General features: G+C 34.3%; 1 protein-coding gene and 1 long non-coding RNA gene across 10 annotated transcripts in view; both read left to right on the top strand.

Moving 5' to 3' along the window:
• The window catches only part of LOC100115682 (sodium/potassium/calcium exchanger Nckx30C), a 570283-nt gene that overhangs the window by 146197 nt on the left and 402693 nt on the right, over nucleotides 1-21393 (top strand). The window lies entirely within an intron of this gene.
• On the top strand, nucleotides 1857-5086 carry LOC116417720. The gene is made up of 4 exons (XR_004227986.2): nucleotides 1857-3747; nucleotides 3851-4038; nucleotides 4231-4634; nucleotides 4714-5086. It is a non-coding gene; the product is annotated as an uncharacterized LOC116417720 (long non-coding RNA).

Genomic DNA, 21393 nt, shown 5'->3' with positions numbered 1-21393 from the left:
TTTTCCCTGGCTATCTGATGATAACCTTGACAATGTCATTAAGCGTGACCTTCAAGGTCATTTGAAGGTCAAGTCGATTTTTTCAAATAGAAACCCCTACTTTTGGCACCAGAAATGGAAAGAGCGGGAAATTTTACGTTTGAATATGACCTTGCCTTGACCTTGTATTCAATGGTCAAGGTCATTGGTCATGCCGATAACAGTACAACTGGTTAGCTGAACTCGAGTGCATTCAAGGAGAAAATGTTACCCACAAAAGTTTTCAGTTTTCTCCCCGGCTGACGAATGGTCATCTTGACTCTGTCGTTAAACAGGATCTTCAAGGGCATTTCAAGGTCAAGTTGATTTTTTGAAATGGAAACCCCTACTTTTGGCCCCATAAATGAAAAGAGAGTGACATGCGTTCAAAAATGAAAAAATTTTCAATATTTCCAGAAATTTTCAATATTTTCTAAAATTTTCGTAATTTTTTCAGTTTTCAAAAATTTTCAATGTCATTCCATTATTTTGTATTAGTGTCAATTTTCAAAATTCTTGATGTAGTTAAGTCATTCCATTATTTTGTATTAGTGTCAATTTTTGAGAGTGAACTAGTCTTAACAGTTATTTAGATAGCAAATTAGTGCAGAAAAGCTTAATCGTGTTTTTTACTTCTTGTAAATCGATAATTATTATTGAAAAAAATCTGTTTTCCTGTTTACTGGTCTGTATCAAATTATTTTGATTTTGATCATGGCTGATTATGGTCCCAACGAAATTGTTGATATGATCATGATTTTGGGAGAAAGTCGAAATAATTATGCAGCAGCTGCCAGACTTTATGCTGAACGCTATCCCAACAGGAGACACCCAAGTAATGTTACTATTCAAACCTTAACTCAGAGAGCTCGAAATCGCCGTCATCATGAATACGACGAAAACGATCCTCGTGTTATTACCATTCTAGCGATTATTCATCTCGATCCTCACATTAGTACTCGACAAATAGAAAGAGAAATAGGTATACCTCAATCAACAGCATCCCGAATATTGAGAGCGAGAAGATATCATCCTTATCACATAACATTAACACAACAGTTAACTCCAAATGATATGATTTTGCAAGTACGTTTTTGTCGATGGGCAATACGATTGATTCAACAAGATCAAGACTTTTTCAGGCACGTTCTTTCTTCAGATGAATCAACATTCAGAAACACTGGAGAATTGAATAGATATAATTGCCATTATTGGTCAGATGAAAATCCTCATTGGTTCAGGCCCATAGACAATCAACACCGCTGGAGTGTTATGGTCTGGTGTGGAATCATCAATGGCTATTTGATTGGTCCTTATTTCTTTGAAGAGAACGTGAATGGGGTAAACTTTTTGAGATTACTTCGAGACATTTTACCTGAATTACTAGAAAATGTAGACCTAGCCACAAGGCTAAGAATGTGGATCCAATTAGATGGAGCACCACCACATTATGCACGCATTGTTCGTGATTATTTAAACACCCGCTACAATGGCAGGTGGATTGGGCGAGGTGGCCCAGTTGCCTGTCCCCCTCGTTCACCTGATTTAACCCCTCCCGATTTTTACTTATGGGAATATCTTAAGAATGTTGTTTATGCTCAACGGCCAACAACGCGAGATAATATGATCGAACGCATTCGTACAGCTTGTGCAGCAATCCCTCGAGATGTTCTACTTAGAACCATAAGACAATTCAGAGCTCGACTTGATCTTTGCATCCAACAAAACGGCGGTAATTTCGAACAATTAATCAATGGTTAACTCTAGTTAACATTCCATAAAAATACCAAAAAAATAACAAAAAGGGAAAAATAAATAAAAAAAATAAAACAAAAAATGGGATGCTAAATCCTTTTGACAACCTCCTCGATGGTGCATCCTGGGTTCGGCTGATGTCAAAGGTAATTTCCGCACAAAAGATGATTTGTTTCCAAAATCACATGTTCGAACGTAAAATTTCCCGCTCTTTCCATTTCTGGTGCCAAAAGTAGGGGTTTCTATTTGAAAAAATCGACTTGACCTTCAAATGACCTTGAAGGTCATGCTCAATGACATTGTCAAGGTCATCATCAGATAGCCAGGGAAAAATTCTAAAACTTTTACCCGAAACTTTTTTTGCTGGCATGCTTTGCCAACGAGATAATTGAGATTAAAGATTAAAATGACTCACCCTGTATAACAATTTATGTACGCTATATGTGGTGAGAATAATAATATTTTATTTTATCAACAATTTTATGTGTGTTAACTTTGAAATCTTTCATGCTACAGAATGAAACTTCTCAGATTTAAAATTCCTGTACGTTAGAATACTTTAAAATAACATGTTTTCTTGTTTATATACTGTCGTATTATTAGAATATAATATTCGAAGCTAATCAAATTAGATGTCCGTGATTTATGATAATTTTAAGTCCCGGATTCACGTTTCTTAGTACAATAGGTCGAAATAGATGAATTTTTAGGTTATGTAGGTAAAAAAAATCATTCATTAATTAAAAAAATAGTATATGATTGTCTCAAAAATTCCCAATTATTTTAAAATGCATTTTTATGGCATATTAATACATTAACAAGTAGCTAAAATATCGTTTGATTTGATTTTGACAATACTTTTCCTGAAATCGCCCATAGTGCATTACTTACTGACATCATTGGATGTTATACCTGTTGCTATCAAGTAAAAACTAAATAATGCTTATTACTTTCTCTGAATAGAAATATAACACAAGCTTATTTGACAATCTGAGACTATTTTTGTCAAATGCTTTATACAGTAACGCAAACAAAGAGAGGCCGTTGTCAACAGCCAATGCAACATTGGAGACTTCCACAAGTCTTTGACTTCAACAGCAGTTCACTTACCAGATGTTGCAGACTGTTATAGAGGCCTGTCGAAACCCGTAGCAGGACTTTCCTCAGATTGAAGACGGTCTCTCTCTCTCTCTCTCTCTCTCTCTCTCTCTCCCTCTCTCTCCCTTACACACACGCACGCGTTCCTCTTATCCGATCATCATCAGTGCTCCGTGAAAAGTATTCTGCTCCTTTTTTACTCTCTGTGTTTACGAACTAAAGTGACCGTGGACATAGGGACGATCACACTTCTTGCTCCGAATGCTCCGATACAAGTTTCACTTGTGTGTTTTTGCCTGCTATAACTCAAAGACACTCGTCAGTGTATAGCTGATGGATAGGGAACTATTAAATTATCATTTCATACAGGTAAGGACTTATCTTATTTTTTCTTTTAATTGAATCAGTTTATATTTAAATAGCGTGCAGTGAGTAAATTTATCACTCTATTAATTTCAAATTTTGTTCCATTGCATTTATTTGTTTTGATTCTCTTTTTATGAGATTTGTTTCATAACATAACCTTCATCTCAAAAGTTTTCTTTTGCTCTTCTAGCAACAATATTAACTCCTCAAACATATTTTTCACTAATTATGGCTTTTCATCCAACAGAGGAAAATCTTGAGATGATAAGAAAGTTAGCCGAACAAAATGAACCTGCTCATAAAATCGCTATAGCTGTTGGCTGTTCCTTCACAACCGTCAATAAGTGGTTGCTTCGCTGGTATTTAGCTGGAGAAGGAATTTTGCCAGCTTACGACTTAAGGGCTCACAACGCTTGCCCATATAAATATCTGATGCTGATCTAGAAGCTGCTGTAGCGATTCTTGAGGATAACCTGTTTCTAGCAGCTAGTGATCTACCTCATATAGTTGGTAATTATGCTTTTATCGTATTTCAAGCTACTACTAATTTTATACACATGCTAATTATTGTTTACTTCTTGTCATTTTATTATTATTTTTAAAATATTTTCAGGCTTTCAGGCTACAGAGAAAACAGTGAGAAAGTCTCCGAAAGATAGGACTGACCTATCGAATCGCAAGGCTGCCAAAAAACCAGCATTGGTAAACCCTAATTTTGCTGCAAGATTAGCTTTCGCAAAAGAACATATTTAGTGGACAGCTGAGAACGAATGGTGTCGAACCATTTTCATGGATGAAAAGGTATTATTATTTTATTCTGATTCAATCTACAGTTATTGAGAATACACAGATGCGCATAACCATAATATCGATTAGGGACATTGATAAAATTAGAAGATTACTTGCAAGATAGACAATGTCATCTCCAAAATATAGATCTAAGAGATTAAATAGTTTAAATTATTTCTATATTATATAATATAATTTTTTCAGTTATTCACTACTGAAAAAGATAGTAGGTGTAGGTATGGCGACCACCTAACACCAGGTACCAGGTCCCATACGTAATACCTACCAGGCTCAGTGGACGAGCAAACATCACTTGTTGGGGGGTGGATGTCTGCAACTGGGGAATCTGGTAGAGGTTGAAGGCGTCTTGAAAGGCGTCTGAATGCTGAGAGGTATGAAGCATAGCTGGAGCACTGGTTATTACCAGGTGTGCAACAAAGATTCCCAGACGACAACTTAGTCTACATTGTTGAGAACAATAGCCCTGTCCATACAGCTAATCGTATAAGAGCTTGGTATGCAGCTCATCCACGGCTACAAAGATTACATTGGCCTGCAAGATCCCCAGACCTTAATCTAATCGAGAATCTCTGGTCAGAGATTTTGAGGTGAGTTACAATGACTATATTATTGATAATTATTAAGTAATAATCTTCCATTATTTTATATTTATTTTCTACATATAAGGAACTGGACACCTGATAGAGCATTCAACCGAGACCAGCTACGACAGGAAGTAATACAAGCATGGCACCTCGTTGGAATTCGAGAAGGGTACTGTAGGAATCTAGCAAAATCTATGGAACACAGACTTCAGGCAGTAATTGACTGCGATGCTGCCCACATTAAATATTAAACGCGGACTGTGGTTGAGATTAAACTCAGCTGTGTATGATTCTCAAATTTCAATTTAAATTTCATTACATTCTTTCTATAATTGTTAGGTAAACATCTATAAATTTTGTTATGTAAATTTCCATGAAAGAAATTGTCAAAATTAATTATTATTCCTTTGCAATTTGTGACTTGGTTCAACTTAGCTGCTTGTGCGTCTATCTAATAATTCGCTTTATTAATGTAAACAATAGTGTATTGAAAAGAATGTAAAATAAATTATTAGTAATCAAGTATTTTTATTTTATTTCATTTTATTTCATTTCCTCAACATTTTTTGAAAATTTTCAGATGCGCCTTCTTAAATTCACCCGCCAGTGCTACCAACCAACCTGCTTTTCAAAGATGCAAACTCGTAGGTACCGTCAAAAAACCATGCGACGTTGCCATTCGGTTTGAAACGTTCCACACGAATATGTTACCGTCGAGTGTACATTATGTCTTTCTTACTTAAGTGTCTCAATATGTACGTAGTAAATCGTTTTCCAACACCTTCTACATAACAATGCATGTAGTCTGGCGTAAATCCTTCTATAATATTAAACATGTTTACGTTTAATAAAGGCGAAGCAGTCTTAACACCATAAACTCGTTTTATTTTTTTAACAGCCTCTTCTGCATGCTTCATTGTAGTATTATGATCTTTTAATTTTGGTAATGGTGTTTGAAACGAATATTGCATACTTCCATAGCAATATTTTACTTTATGCAAGCACCAATCACAACCATAATTTCCATTAAATTGGCTTGTTCCATTCATTGGTGCCCTAGCTACCGTATCTACAGCAGCTACCAATGCAAAAAATGTTATGCAACGTTCTTAATTTTTGATCGTACACGGTACACCTATCGTTGATAAATCATTTATCATATTTACAAATGGATCCAAGAAAACATTCATCACTGGTTTATTTTGACCAAACCATAGCCCAACAGTAATCACACTATTCATTCGGCTCTTTATGGGAATTTCATTAACAATGAAATAAATAGGCCATATAGAGTAAGTGGATGATTCGAAAACCGGTGCACCATCAGTATTAAATATTGCTGTAGCATACGCATGACGATCAATATCATTTAAACGCTGAACACATTTTCTATATAGTACACCGTCGTATATATCTTTTATATGATTTTGTTCATCCTGTCTTTCTTTGACAACGTAATCATAATAACATTCATTGCTTTCTATACAATCTTGCAATGCATTCGTTGGATCAAACGTAGCAAAATAACACGAGATTGATCGATTTGACATATCCACAGGATTGCTGCAGTTTGTACAATTAGTTAAATAATTAAAATCCTTAAAAGTTCCTAAATACATTGTGCATTCAGAACACATTGCATGTAGTGTAATACTTTCGTCGTTCCATAATTTATCTATTTTATATATCGTTTCTGGTAACATGTCTTTACCACATACTATATTAATTAATTTTAATAAATATGAAATCCCAGTAATTAATAAAGAATTTGAAATTGAAAATTTAAATACCATATAAGTATCAATTCTGCTGGACATCGTCGCGCATTTATAGATGTTAATTTGAACAATTTTTACTATTTATGAGTTCTTTTATACCTTTAGGTACGAAGTTTGTGGATATTGTTGCTACTTCTTCTTTGTCGCTGAATGAATCATCCAACGCAGGAGCCTGTACATAAACATTAATTTTACAATACACATACACATTATATATATATATATATTTTTTTTAATGGGATATATACACATTATATATCCCTTATTAAAACAAATACATGTTTTTTGTACGTATCTTTAGTACATACTAAAAACATGTAATTTGCCTGGTAATGCGTATTAAAAATATGTGCTAATTTGGGACTGACTATTTTGAATATATTAAATCAGCACATATTTTCAATACACATAACCAGGCAAATTACATATTTTTAGTACGTACTAAAGATAAAAAAATATGTACTGATTTTCAATAGGGATATATCACATATTCTGGGCATCCTCTTTTCCGGGCCTTACCATTTCCGGGCATTTCATACGTCTGGTGTTATAAGAATAGTCATTCGTGTGTATTACTTTTACATGTGTCGAAACCTTTATAGCTGTATGGGCTATTACGAAGGCGGTTTTTTTCCATCGTCATCACCGGCCGCATACGACAACGGACAAAACGCATATAGCCAAACGCATTTATACAAAATATAATATTTACAATTTACTAAAGTCAATCAAAATGGAGGAGAATGAATCCGATGAAACACTTTATTTTTTTATGATAAAAATGGCAATGTGTTATGCAAAAATCTAGATTATGGTAATATTTATATTATTTATTTTATTTATTTATATATTATTATTCCAAAACTGTTGCTTTTACATTGCACATTTAAAATCTGTTTTACATTTTGCCTTTTTGTTTTTTTTTATTTTTATTGCTGCGTCTTGGTGCATCCTTGATAAAATAACCTATATACTTATCTTTTCTTTTAGTCACTGTGTGTAATTTTCAAGATTAAAACTGCAGAAAATTACCAATCTAATCTCCAAATGTCAAAAAGTTTAATGTTTGGCTTTTTCTTCCATCACTGCAGTTTTCACGAAGTCTTTGGCCACTTTTTCGCACACTTCACTGAATTGTTCACTAATTGCATCACATGCACACTAAACCACCCAAGAGCACGAAATGTAACTACTGCTCTTCTGTTGTTTACCCAAGCATGGTTCTTGCCGCCAACTTTTCTACATGGGTTAAAAACAGACTACCTTTATAATCAAACAATCCAAATTCAAAGCAACTGCTCTAAACAGTAAACACACATCAATAAACATCGAAGAATATCAATAAAAACATCAATAGCGATGTCAAAAGTAGTGAACGCACTTAATGATTGACTTCATCAGAATCCTTATTCTGATATTAATAACATCTATACTATTTTCTTAATATTTAACAATGTGGTGGAAATGACATTAACTTTCTGCAAAATGATTGAAAAAGCTTACAAATAATATTCCCAATAGATTATTCTATATAATATAGTAGATTTATCACTTTCCATCTTACCTTAAAAAGACCGCATGCATGCCCAGTAGCCCAGACCAACTGTTATGAAGATAATTATATGTCACTTTTGAATCTATACATTAAAGATCTCCAAATGTCAAAATGTTTAATGTTTGGCTTTTTCTTCCATCACTGCAGTTTTCACGGAGTCTTTGGCCACTTTTTCGCACACTTCACTGAATTGTTCACTAATTGCATCACATGCACACTAAACCACCCAAGAGCACGAAATGTAACTACTGCTCTTCTGTTGTTTACCCAAGCATGGTTCTTGCCGCCAACTTTTCTACATGGGTTACAAACAGACTAGCTTTATAATCAAACAATCCAAATTCAAAGCAACTGCTCTAAACAGTAAACACACATCAATAAACATCGAAGAATATCAATAAAAACATCAATAGCGATGTCAAAAGTAGTGAACGCACTTAATGATTGACTTCATCAGAATCCTTATTCTGATATTAATAACATCTATACTATTTTCTTAATATTTAACAATGTGGTGGAAATGACATTAACTTTCTGCAAAATGATTGAAAAAGCTTACAAATAATATTCCCAATAGATTATTCTATATAATATAGTAGATTTATCACTTTCCATCTTACCTTAAAAAGACCGCATGCATGCCCAGTAGCCCAGAACAACTGTTATGAAGATAATTATATGTCACTTTTGAATCTATACATTAAAGATCTCCAAATGTCAAAATGTTTAATGTTTGGCTTTTTCTTCCATCACTGCAGTTTTCACGGAGTCTTTGGCCACTTTTTCGCACAATTCACTGAATTGTTCACTAATTGCATCACATGCACACTAAACCACCCAAGAGCACGAAATGTAACTACTGCTCTTCTGTTGTTTACCCAAGCATGGTTCTTGACGCCAACTTTTCTGCATGGGTTAAAAGCTGTCAGCTGAGCACTAATACTAATTTAAACTTTGCCATGGCATTGGTTGAAAATCAAAATTTTCTTGAGCGCAGGAAATAGAATGTTGAGATCAATCAATCTATTCCTGATCTCAGAAATATCTTCCGCTGTTGGAGTTTATATCTCCTTTGACAAACTTGAAGTCTTAACTTGTTGACAGGTTCATCCTCACTCGTTACTCCTATTTTTTTTTTTATTTATTCAGGCGTACCCAGACCTATAGAGGTCTACATGGCCGTTTCGTTACTCCTATAAATCTTCTTTGCCTCTTCTTGACTCTTCCTCGAGAGTACTTCTTATCTTGCTGGGTACACGCAAACCTGCCCTTGGTATCTTAATGATCATATATATTTTCAAACTCACTGAGCTTTACACTTTTATAAAAAACTTCACTACTCTGATTTTAGACAAACACTTCACTTTGTTTTCTTTTTGGGGTTATAAGCTATTAGCTATAACCCCAAAAACACTACAAACACTGCTTAGATTAATTTGAAAACACTTCTAAAAAATATCAGCTTTTTTTATGTATTAAAACATCGGCTGTATTTGAAGTAATTGAAGTAATTGATGTAGCTTTCTAGGTTAGAATACTGCACCCTGAATAGGAATAAGAGGCAGGTTACCTGCGAGGAGTGAGCTATTGAAAAAGCAGAGCTTAATACATATCTCTTTAAAAAATTAACTTTTAAAAAAGTAAAGGCTTAGGCGAGTTTGATCTATTCCGTAACGAAATTACAGATAACAAAGAACTGAGATTAATCAAACAAAGTCAAGTTTATTATATTTAATCATAATGAAGCAACAAAATTTTTGTTTTTCAATGAAGGGCTTTCTCAACTTAAAGTTAAGTTATACAATGACCCATTAGGAACAACTCTCAAGATACTTACTACGTAACTTGCCAAGCCCGTTTCATTGTATACTTATAGGGTTTGTATGACGTTCAATTTAATACATGTAAAGAAAATTTTAGTTGTTCATCAATAAAAAAAATGAAACGGGCATTTTTTATCTGTAATTTCGTTACGGAATAGATCAAACTTGACTAAACCTTTACTTTTTTAAAAGTTAATTTTTTAAAGAGATATTAGTCCTTTGTAGTAATTTTTTTTGAGTGTACCGTATACCTAGACACCGCCCTCGAATGATTTTTACACCTAGACACTAAAAACTACGGTGCGAACTACCTATACTTCGTCATCAGTTACTCTGGCTACCTAGTTACTGTTACTGCTCCGGAACGCAAAGTATGCACTAATATAGAAGTAAATATGTCACTTGATTTGTACGAGTCTACGTGTAAACTCATGTGCCTAGTGTAGAGAGTGTGGAGGGGGATTGTCACTTAAATCAACATTATTTTTTGTATAATTACTGCAAATTTTGCAAAACATACGGCATTTTTAGAATCCGTAATTAAATTGCAAACGTTTTGTGATAGTCTAATGCTGAAATACAGTTTTTTTTTTATTTATTAACCAGAAAAGAAAATACAGAGATATTTACAATACTCCGCATTCCTGCAAAGATAAACGGGGTTATCCATTCATTAATTATTTTTGTTGACTCGATTTACCTATTTCTAACACTTTTAAATTAATTGGTAGTGCATTAAACGTTGAGATCGCGTTAATATAACAATTCATATCACTAATTCTCTTTTTATATATTGGTACGATAATACTTTTATTTATAATAATACTAGACGAGTTGAGGTATTGCATTTTGAGATCATTCTAGTACAGTTTCAAAGCCTCTAGAGTAAGCAATTGTTCAAGATTGAGGGGATTATTTTGCGTGACAAAATTATTTTTGTTGATAATTTTTAGAGTTTTTCTTCAATAATATATGGTACTCTTTTTGGAAATGCCAAAAGCTGATGAATAAGTTTAAATAACTTTTATTATGTAATCACTTTAATTGACTGATTTTATATTTTGATTAACCACCGATACTCTGAAAATTTTTTTCTAGTGTACTCAACAATCCACAACCCTGTTGAAAATAAATACATATTTTTTGTACGTATCTTTAGTACGTACTAAAAACATGTAATTTGCCTGGTAATACGTATTAAAATTATGTACTGATTTGGGACTGACAATTTTAAATACATTAAATATAAATATAAGTATTTGATGTGGCCATAAATGGTGTTATTATCCTTATGGTACTTCCATTTATAGCCAAATAAAATACTTATATTTATATTTAATGTATTTAAAATTGTCTGTCCCAAATCAGTACATATTTTTAATACGTATTACCAGGCAAATTACATGTTTTTAGTACGTACTAAAGATACGTACAAAAAATATGTATTTATTTTCAACAGGGATGTCATTCACATTGTAAAATTGTATGTTAATTTTTACATCAAATTTTACATAAAGATCTTTACATAAAATGACATAAAGATTTATAATGCAGTGAACTCTCCTAGAGACTGTAGTAAGCTACAGGACGACTTGAATAGTATTTTTCACTGGTCTATAGCTAATGGTTTAAAACTGAATGTTATAACAAAATCTAATGACAAAATCTTTCTTCAAAACCAGACAACGGTGTCTATTTGGCTACAGACTTAATAATGCCAGTCTGATTAGAGTTAGGGATATAAGGGACTTAGGCATTATCCTGGACTCCAGCCTATCATTTGATAAACACATCAATCACGTTGTTAGTAAGGCGTCTAGAGTGGTAGGCTTCATAGCTAGAGTCCCAAACGGTTATTGCACTTTACAAAACGCTTGTCATTCCGTACTTTTATTATTGTTGCCAAATATGGCGTCCATTCTTAAATTATGATGTAAATTTCATTTAATCAGTTCAACACCGCTTCCTTAGACTTGTGGCTAGAATAGGATATGTGTAGTCTCATAGGTTTGATCACGATTATACTAGGATTATGCAAATTATGAAAATTAGCCCTATCGAACCTGTCTTCGATTTTCACGATGCGCTGCTAGCATATAGAACCATGAATAATCTAGTAAACATCACCGATATCTCTGAAATTCTCGCTCCTAGAATAGTTTGTTACAATTTGCGTAATCCTAACGTGGTAATGTAGTCCACAGAGGGCCCTCTTAAAAATATTTACATGAAATTGTATATCAAATTTTATGTAAAGATTTTAGACTTTTGCATATAAAATTTAACATAAATTATTTAAATTGTAAAACTTTACGTAAAACTTCACATATAATTTTATGTAAAGATCTTCATGTAAAATTTGATGTAAAAATTTACATACAATTTTACAATGTGAAATGGTATGTGCAAAAGTATAAAATCTTTACATAAAGTTTGATATAAAATTTCATGTAAATATTTTTAAGAGGGAAGCTTTATTCAGCCGCCTTGAACTACCATCCCCTTGGCCCAATATGTACACTATGGGAGATTTCACCTTCATTATTTCATATGGCCTTCCCGATAAGCTGTCAACTTCTTTGTCGTACTCTTCGACAAAACGTGGGTCATTTGCATGGCCCAGTCGCCTTGTTGGAAACTGACATCTTTCCTCCCGTTATTGTACACTCTCTCCTGCTTCTCTGTAGCCAAGCTAGTGAATTTTGTCACTAGGTCTCTCAGCGCATCCAATCATTTCTTTCTCTCAACCCATTCACGGGACGAGGATGTTATCTGTAGTTTAGAAAAGCCAAAGAGACTTTAGTGGATGCCTGAACTACTGTATTTATAGCGTGTCGAAATTCATGCAGGGGTATGCATCCCAATCACGATGATCATTCTTGATGTACGTCGCGATCATCGTTTTAAGCGTGCGGTTTGTACGCTCTACGGCCCTGCTAACAGTTGGAGATTAGATCAGATTAAAATATCAAAATGAAGCAGAAATACCGATTAAAATAAATAAAATGCTAATTAAAATCCATTAGTTTAATCTATTTTAATCGGTATTTGTGCTCCATTTTGATATTTTAATCCGTTCTAATCTCCAAATGTTAGCAGGGGGGGGGGGGTTCGCATGCGGATAATATGGCGAAGTTGTGAGATGCTTCACTCCATACATCTTCAACGTCTTTTTCAGGAATTTGTTATTAAACTCTTTGAAGTTATCTGATAGGAAGTACCCGGTTAAAAATAGTCTATAGGAATTGATTTGATTATTAATTGAATTCTAAGCTATATCTGAATTCCACTTTTCGTATTAAAACATGATTAAAATCAATAAGATCAATAGGAGTCTATAAAATTCAATATGAAAAATCACAATAAAAATCAATAGCTAATACAAACTGATTGATTTCTATTAACTCCAATAGTTATTTGTTTGTATAATTTTATTGATTCCTATCGATTTTAATTGATTTCTAATACAAAAAGTGGGATTCAGATTTCGCTTACAATTTTTGATAATTTAATCGATACCTATTGACTATTTTTAGCAGAGTACTCCGGAGTTTCCCACTTGAACAAGATTAGTTCTTCAAGCGCTCTGGCGACCGTCTTTCCGTCAACTTTCTGCAAAGGTTTCGAGTCTATCCAGCGCGTAAATAAATCCTGGAACACAATATATATTTGAACCTATTCTTGCTCGGAAGAAACTTCATGAGATCAGCTTGGCCACGATGGCCCAAGATCGCTCGACAACTCGCCGTCCCATGAGTCCCCCATGGGCCCGTTCATGCAAAATCTCACGTGAGATCTTAAATGAGATCTCACCTGAGATCTCATGCCCAAATCTCACCTGAGATCTCATGGCAAAATCTCATCTGTAATTTTGGTCCGGAAGCTGCTGGATGTCTAAAATTATTTGAACTTATTTGGGGGGAGGCTCCTCCTTATAGGCGACTAGCAATATTAAAAAACTCATTTTTAAATAAATATGAGGATCTGGCAGCTTCTGGACGAAAATAACAGATGAGATTTGGGCATGAGATCTCAGGTGAGATTTGGGCATGAGATCTCAGGTGAGATCTCATGTAAGATCTCACGTGAGATTTTGCAATAGGGAGTACCTTAATTTTACCAATAAACTTTTTATTATTTGAATTTCCACAAATATGAACAGCACAGCGCCATTCTATTAAATTTAATGAATCATTCTACCGAAAGAAAGAGTTGATTAGACTTTTAGTTTTTCTCTAATCTCACCTGAGATCTCATGCCCAAATCTCATCTGTTATTTTCGTCCAGAAGCTGCCAGATCCTCATATTTATTTAAAAATGAGTTTTTTAATATTGGTAGTCGCCTATAAGGAGGAGCCTCCTCCCAAATAAGTTCAAAAAACTAGTTTTCAAATAATTTTAGACATTTTTTTGATTTTTAAAAATATCTCATCTAAAATCTCACCTGAGATCTCAGGTGACATCTAAGGTGAGATCTCATATAAAAAATTTTTAAAAAACAAAAAAATATCTTAAATGCTTCGAAACCTAGTTTTTTGAACTCATCTGGGTAGGAGCACCTCCTTATAGGCGACTTCCGATATTAAAAACCTTATTTTTTATTAAATAAGAGGATCCAGCAGCTTCGGGACCAAAATTACAGATGAGATTTTGGCATGAGATCTCACGTGAGATCTCAGGTGAGATCTCATGTAAGATCTCACGTGAGATTTTGCAATAGGGCTATACTTCGTTTTAAGGTTAGCGCTGAGATCGCGCTGAGATTGCGTAAACACCCATTCGTATTTCAAAACTTGTTAAAAAACGAAGAGTTCAATTGACAATTTCTTTCGGTAGAATGATGCTTTGAATAAAACACTGTTGCGCTCTTATCTTGGATTTTCATTACATGCTCGAGTTAAGTATACGTATTGCAGAGCGTACGTAGATTCGCAGGTAAGTAATTAAATAAATTGAATATGGATTTGTTCAGATTTATTAATCCGTCTTTACAGCTTGGAAACCCGACAGAGACTGACTCGTTACCAGTGCAAGAGCCTTTTTAAAAGGTTTGTAACTTTGTTTGTTTAATCTTTCCTCCATTGTTCTCCATGCGTGCTCGATGCGTGCTCCGCCGTATGTGCCAACATAAACACCTTATTGTTGCAGGTCTCGAGAAGCCAAAGCGATCGATACGGCATGCAGAAGGCGATCGATAACAAGCGATGAATAAGCGACGACTAATACGGCTCATATAACTCCTCCATGCCCAAGTTGAATGACGTCCTCGTTATTTGTTATCTCGGTATGTTGTGGGCTCCTGTTTGGACTCCTGCTTTTACATGAACCCCTGTTTTTCATTTATATTTATAGATAATGAAAATTATTCCAATTATTAGAATCAGCATGACAATTATAAATGACGCTATTGATGTATGGAATTCGATTCCGAATTTTGTGAATTTTGGTGTCTCCATCGTAGGTACTGTTTGTGTTTTTAGCGGTTCGAATCTCCGTTGATGATCCTCGATGATCAATGGTTGAACTTCCGACACCTTAAGTTCTCCGAGATTGTCGTCAACCCTATGTCCCTGTATCAACAGATTGTTTCCTCCAAAGATCTTCGTTCCAAAAAATGTTTCCTTGTTCTTGTTATTTTCGATTTCTGTTTTATAATTACTGGATATCAGCGTCAAGTTGTTTAAGAGTGGATACACCAATGCTAGAGGCGCATTTATTGAAATTGTTATTGTTTTTGCGTCTTCTGCGAGGATTTGATAGCATACATAGTCGCTCTGATAGATCAATTGACATCTTCTTGAAAATAATTTTATTATCGAGCCATCCAGCTTCCACGGTATCGTTACGATCTCCGTCTGGTTATTTCGGTTAATTATAGCAAGTCTTTGAAAAAGGGAGAATTCAATGGAATTTAGGATAGGAATTTTTATGGTATAAATTATGGAATCATGGATAGTTACGACTGATCCCTGAGCAAATCGAAAGTCTAACAAATTATGATAATGTGATATTAACTCTTTTTGGGAATAAAGTTCTAATAGATGTGTCTTTATACTTAGTATTTGTTCATGGGTTAATATTTCCAAATTAAATTTTTCATCGATGAAAACGAATGATCTTTTTATTTTCCCTAATAGATTTAGAAAATGTTGCTCCTGCACAATAAGAGTTACAACTGTCTCAATTAATTCAAATCGCGTATTTTGATCGTTAAGAGTTTTCATAAGATTCCGTAAGTTTTTGTTAATTATTTCAGTATTGCTATTTATCGTTCTGCTAATTTGATTCATGCAACTTATAGATTTATTCAAAACCGAAATATCTTCATTTTGTTGTTTCTCAAAATTTTCCAAATAATTATTAATCTTTTCTAAGTCATCTGAATCTGGATTTCCAAATATATATTTGATCATCTTTCCTACTCCATTTATTAATCCTCTCTTTCTTCTTCCACCGAATGGTGCTATCTCCTGCAGATCTTGATAGATTTCTTGACATAATAATCTTGCTTCCATTAATAGACTTGAGTTCTTGAGTTCTTTTCTTGAGGATAATATGGTGTAGTCAGTCAAAATTCTGCCATAGGTGCGTTTGAGCGACGATGTGTTTATGAAGAAATGTACGCAATGATAATTTTCTATAATTCTTCCAACTCCTTGCTGATAATCAAAGTGTGTCGCATCAGGATTAATTTCATCACTTTTTACGGTTATCGTCGAAATAGCCATAATCATCGCCATCCCCAGGATCGTCATCATTTTCCTTGTTGTTTCTTAACTAATAACTTTTGATAACGGGGTGCGATTTTATTTCGTTGCTGTTGGTGGGTTTTAACGTATACCTCTCTACTTTCCAACTCATTATTTGAATCATTAGGTAATTTTTGTTTCTCTTTCTGTCTTTTATACAATTCGTCATAGAACGGTAAAATTTCATTTTTCCGTATTTCATTATATTCTTCGGTTATGTCGACTCCAGGTTCGATGACATGCTTATGCAGTTCCTCATATGGTCCATACAGTAGAGTAAACGGTGCAAAATTTGTTGATGAATGAATGCTCTGATTATATATTAGGATTGCTGTAGTCATATGATTCTTTATTGTTTCTCGAGGATTTTTATCGACTAAAATACTTAATTTTTCTCTTAAAGTTGAATGTAATCTCTCTATTGGTCCATTTGACGTGTGTCTATTGATTGTAGTTTGATGATATTCGATTTTGTGTATCCGACAAAATTCTTTAAATACAGCGGAGTTAAATTCACTCCCATTATCCGTAGTAATTTTATCTGGGAAATTGTGATGTGATGCGAAATGCCTCAGTTTGTTTAATACTGTTATAGCATTCCCATCCAATAGATGATAAGCTTGAGCGTATTTCGAAAATATATCAATAATTGTCAGAAACTTTTCTTTTCCAACATGAAAAACGTCCATATGTATGTGCTGTAAGGGCCTATTAGCGATAATGGGTCCATACCTTCCTGTTTCGTAAAGCTTTCTCTCATATTTGTGTTCTAAGCATAGTTCGCATTGGTTAATATAGTTTTGTACGAGCCTATCCATATTTAGTATATATAACTCTTTCTTAAAATGGGCTATTGTCTCTTGAATTCCATTATGGGTTCTATTATGATATTCTTCAAGTTTCTTCAAAAAATTATTTTTGTCTATTACGGGTGTATAAGTGTTAGTTTTAATCAACTTTAGTTTTTCATTGAAATGTTTTAGCAGTACTCTGTAAGCGATCATTTCCAAATCATCATTTGTAAAGTAAATCCCGTATTGTTTGTCTGGTTTTACGTTTTCATTTAGAAATTTTAATAATTGTGTTTCAGCTTCATCCTTGTTTATCTTTACCATATACTGAATCGTGAGTTTATCTTTATTTACTTTCACATTGTAGTCCCTTCCCGATTTTATTATAATGCTATAATTAAATGCATGAATATTTTTGTCTGTTATAGGCAATGAAAACACTGGATCTTCTACAGCAGTGTGAGCTGTTTCTAGATCATCGCCGGGGCTCTCGTCCACTTTCTCGATTCGGCACGATGTTATATCCGAGACTTGAGGAATCATTGAAAGTGAGTCATCATTCTCTTCCTGATTATTTATTTCTATTCTGCTTAAGGCGTCAGCTACATAATTTTCACTTCCTTTCTTGTATTTAATCTCATAATCATATTCCTCTAATTTTATTTTCCATCTAATCAAACGTGAATTTGGTGTTTTTAAAGACCAGAGCCAAGTTAGTGGTTTATGATCTGTTTCGATTGTAAATTTCCTCCCGTATATGTATGGTCTAAAATGTCGACACGCCTCGACTATAGCTAGTAGTTCTTTTTCGATGGTCGAATAGTTTTGCTCAGCTGAATTCAGGGTTCGTGAAAAACATGATATGAGGTGTTTATCTTGCGATAGAACGCTACCAATAGCGACATTTGACGCATCAGTTGTGACAGTAAACATTTTTGTGAAATCTGGATAAGCTAGTATTGGTGCATTGACGATTAATTCTTTAAGTCTATTGAATGCTTCTATATATTGTCTATCCTCTATGTTTATTTTTTCTTCCTTTTTAAGCGCTTTCGTTAGTGGTTTTGATATTCTAGCGTAGTTTTTTATGAATTTTCTATAAAACCCTGTTAATCCTAGAAACGCTTTAATTTCTTTTTGTGTCCTTGGGATGGGATATTTTACGATGGCCTTGATTTTATCTGGGTTTGGTTTAATTCCTCCTGGTGTAATTATTTGTCCCAAAAAAGGTACTTCTTTCCTTAAAAACTCACTCTTATCTAATTGCACTTTCAAACCGTATTCCCGAAGTTCTTCAAATACTAATTTTAGATGTTGTAGATGTTCTTGGAGAGATTTTGAAAATATGACTATATCATCCATGTATACAAAGCAAAATTTGTGTAAATATTTTCTGAGAATTTTGTCCATTAATCGCTGGAATGTAGCTGGTGCATTTTTTAAACCAAAGGGCATACGACGGTATTCGTAGTGTCCATTTTCTACTGTGAATGCTGTCTTCTCTACTGAATCTCGATCAACTGGTATCTGATGGAATCCTTGTGCTAGATCTAATGTTGTAAAATATGCGCATTTTCCTAAATTCTCTAAAATATCGTCCATTCTCGGCAATGGGTATTTATCCTCAATGGTTTTATCATTCAACTTACGATAATCAATAACCATTCTCCATTTCTTCTTTCCACTTGCATCTTGCTTTTTGGGTACTATCCAGACAGGTGATGAATAAGGTGAATTACTTGATTGAATAATTTCGTCATTTAATAATTTTCCCACTTGATCTTGAATAACCTCCTTCAGGTGATATGGATATTTATAACTTTTGACATAAATCGGATTTTCGTCCTTTGTCCTTATTTTATGTGTGACTGCATTTGTGGCTGTTAATTTTTCACACTCATTATAGAAACAGTCTCTAAATTTCTGACACAAAGCTATAATTTTCTCCTTTTCCTCTTCATTCATGTGTTCCGTTCGGATTTGCACTTTTGTCTCCTGATGATTGCTCAGTATAACCATTTTACATTTATCCGGCATATTGTTTAAATAATTAATTTCAAATCTCGGTGTGCTAAATATTTGAGTTCTATAGTTAATATTTGCTTTTAAATTTTGTAGGTCCTTGTGACCTATTAGACAATCATATGTAGAATGCCAAGGAGCAATTAAAAATGTAATTGGTGTATTGTCACCTAACTCTTGCAAAATCGGAAAGGTGAGTGCATGTGTCCCTTGCGTTATTTTATGCAAAGATTTAATTTCGAATTTATATGGAAAAACGTAATTTGAAAATAAATCGTAGGCTACTTTAGGGTTAATAATCGATGATGATGCTCCCGAATCTATTAGTATTTTAAGCGATGGATTTGTAGTTATTATGTGTGGTAGTTCGGGCGAACTGCCTATGTTATTTAAATTTACTATGTTTCTTCGGTTGGATCGGAATCCCGTTGAAAATTTTCATTTTCTGAATTCTCTTGATTTTCATAATTATCGTCATTCACGTTAATATCTTCTTGCTCCTCATTGTAAGCATCTTCCTCCGGTTGCTGCTCCTCTTGATAATGCAACTCTTCGGAAATGAAATTCGGTGGTCCGGTACTCCTAAAGAATTTATTCTGAGGGACAAAATTATTTGACCGGTTGCTCTGATTATTATTTGGCCGATTGGTGTTTCTGGTATTAATCGACATCGGTGTCGGTCGATTTTGGTGAATAGGTCGTCCGAAATTATTTGCAAATGTCGGTACAAAATTATTTTGTGCAGTTGCGGGTCTAGGTGCAAATGAAAACGGACTTTTATTTGCTCCAGAGTTATTGAACGGACTATTATTTCTCTGATTCATAAACGGGCTTGTACCCTTTGAATTATTGTTTACATTATTGGTTTTTGGTTTACTTTCGCGTTGTCTCGCGAAATTTAAACATGCAGCTTGTTGCTCGTGATTGTCAAGCTTTCTGCATTTTATCAGACAAGCCTCTATATCCGTCAACTCGAAATGTGTAAGATGTGTGTGATACGGCTCTTTTATTCCGTTTATAAACGTATTTTTCGCAACATTTTCGTAAAACCCAATCTTCATACTTATCAAGTTACGGTCTTGACTGTTTAAGTTTATATGTTCGTTTAGCTTATTTAAACGTTGTTTAATTTCATCAGCATACTTTTCATAATTTTGATTCGATAGTTGAAAACAAGAGCTAAGTTTATTGTATAGCAGGTCCTCCGAGCTGGGATCGCTATATCTATTTATTAAGAGATTTTTACAATCATTCCATGTTGCTGGATCATTCGCGACTATTAAATTTAAAGCTTCTCCGCGAATTCTTGATTTAATTAACGCAAATAGCGCTGTATTTAATGCTTCCTCTGCAGTGACTAAATTTTCAACAAATTTATCGCATGTTTGGAGAAAGTGAGAAAGGAGCTTTGTTCCTCCTTCATAAATTGGTATCGCGTCACGCCATATGGCTAACCTCAATTTAAATTGTTCCACTGTGATTTGCTGCGCCATTTTGCTCTCAAATCAGTCGTATTTAGGGATAAGGTAAAGATAGGTGAATAGGGAATTTCAAAGACTTACTCTCTTCTTTGATGATTCCAGGTGAATCTCTGTTCGAAGGTGGGCCTCAAACTTGACGTCCCAAAAGTACTGCGACGAAGGGGTTGAAACACCAGCCGCTTCCTCTCTGATGATTTCCGTCACGGTATTGGAGGAGAATCTCGATTCAGCAGCCTCGCAGTATCCTGTCCGCAGCGCCAGTTAAGTGTACGTATTGCAGAGGGTACGTAGATTCGCAGGTAAGTAATTAAATAAATTGAATATGGATTTGTTCAGATTTATTAATCCGTCTTTACAGCTTGGAAACCCGACAGAGACTGACTCGTTACCAGTGCAAGAGCCTTTTTAAAAGGTTTGTAACTTTGTTTGTTTAATCTTTCCTCCATTGTTCTCCAAGCGTGCTCGATGCGTGCTCCGCCGTATGTGCCAACATAAACACCTTATTGTTGCAGGTCTCGAGAAGCCAAAGCGATCGATACGGCATGCAGAAGGCGATCGATAAC

Source organism: Nasonia vitripennis (assembly GCF_009193385.2).
Source record: "Nasonia vitripennis strain AsymCx chromosome 1 unlocalized genomic scaffold, Nvit_psr_1.1 chr1_random0003, whole genome shotgun sequence".
Taxonomy (NCBI): Eukaryota; Metazoa; Arthropoda; class Insecta; order Hymenoptera; family Pteromalidae; genus Nasonia; species Nasonia vitripennis.
The sequence above is the reverse complement of the archived record's forward strand: the minus strand, read 5'-3'. Positions and strand labels throughout refer to the sequence as shown.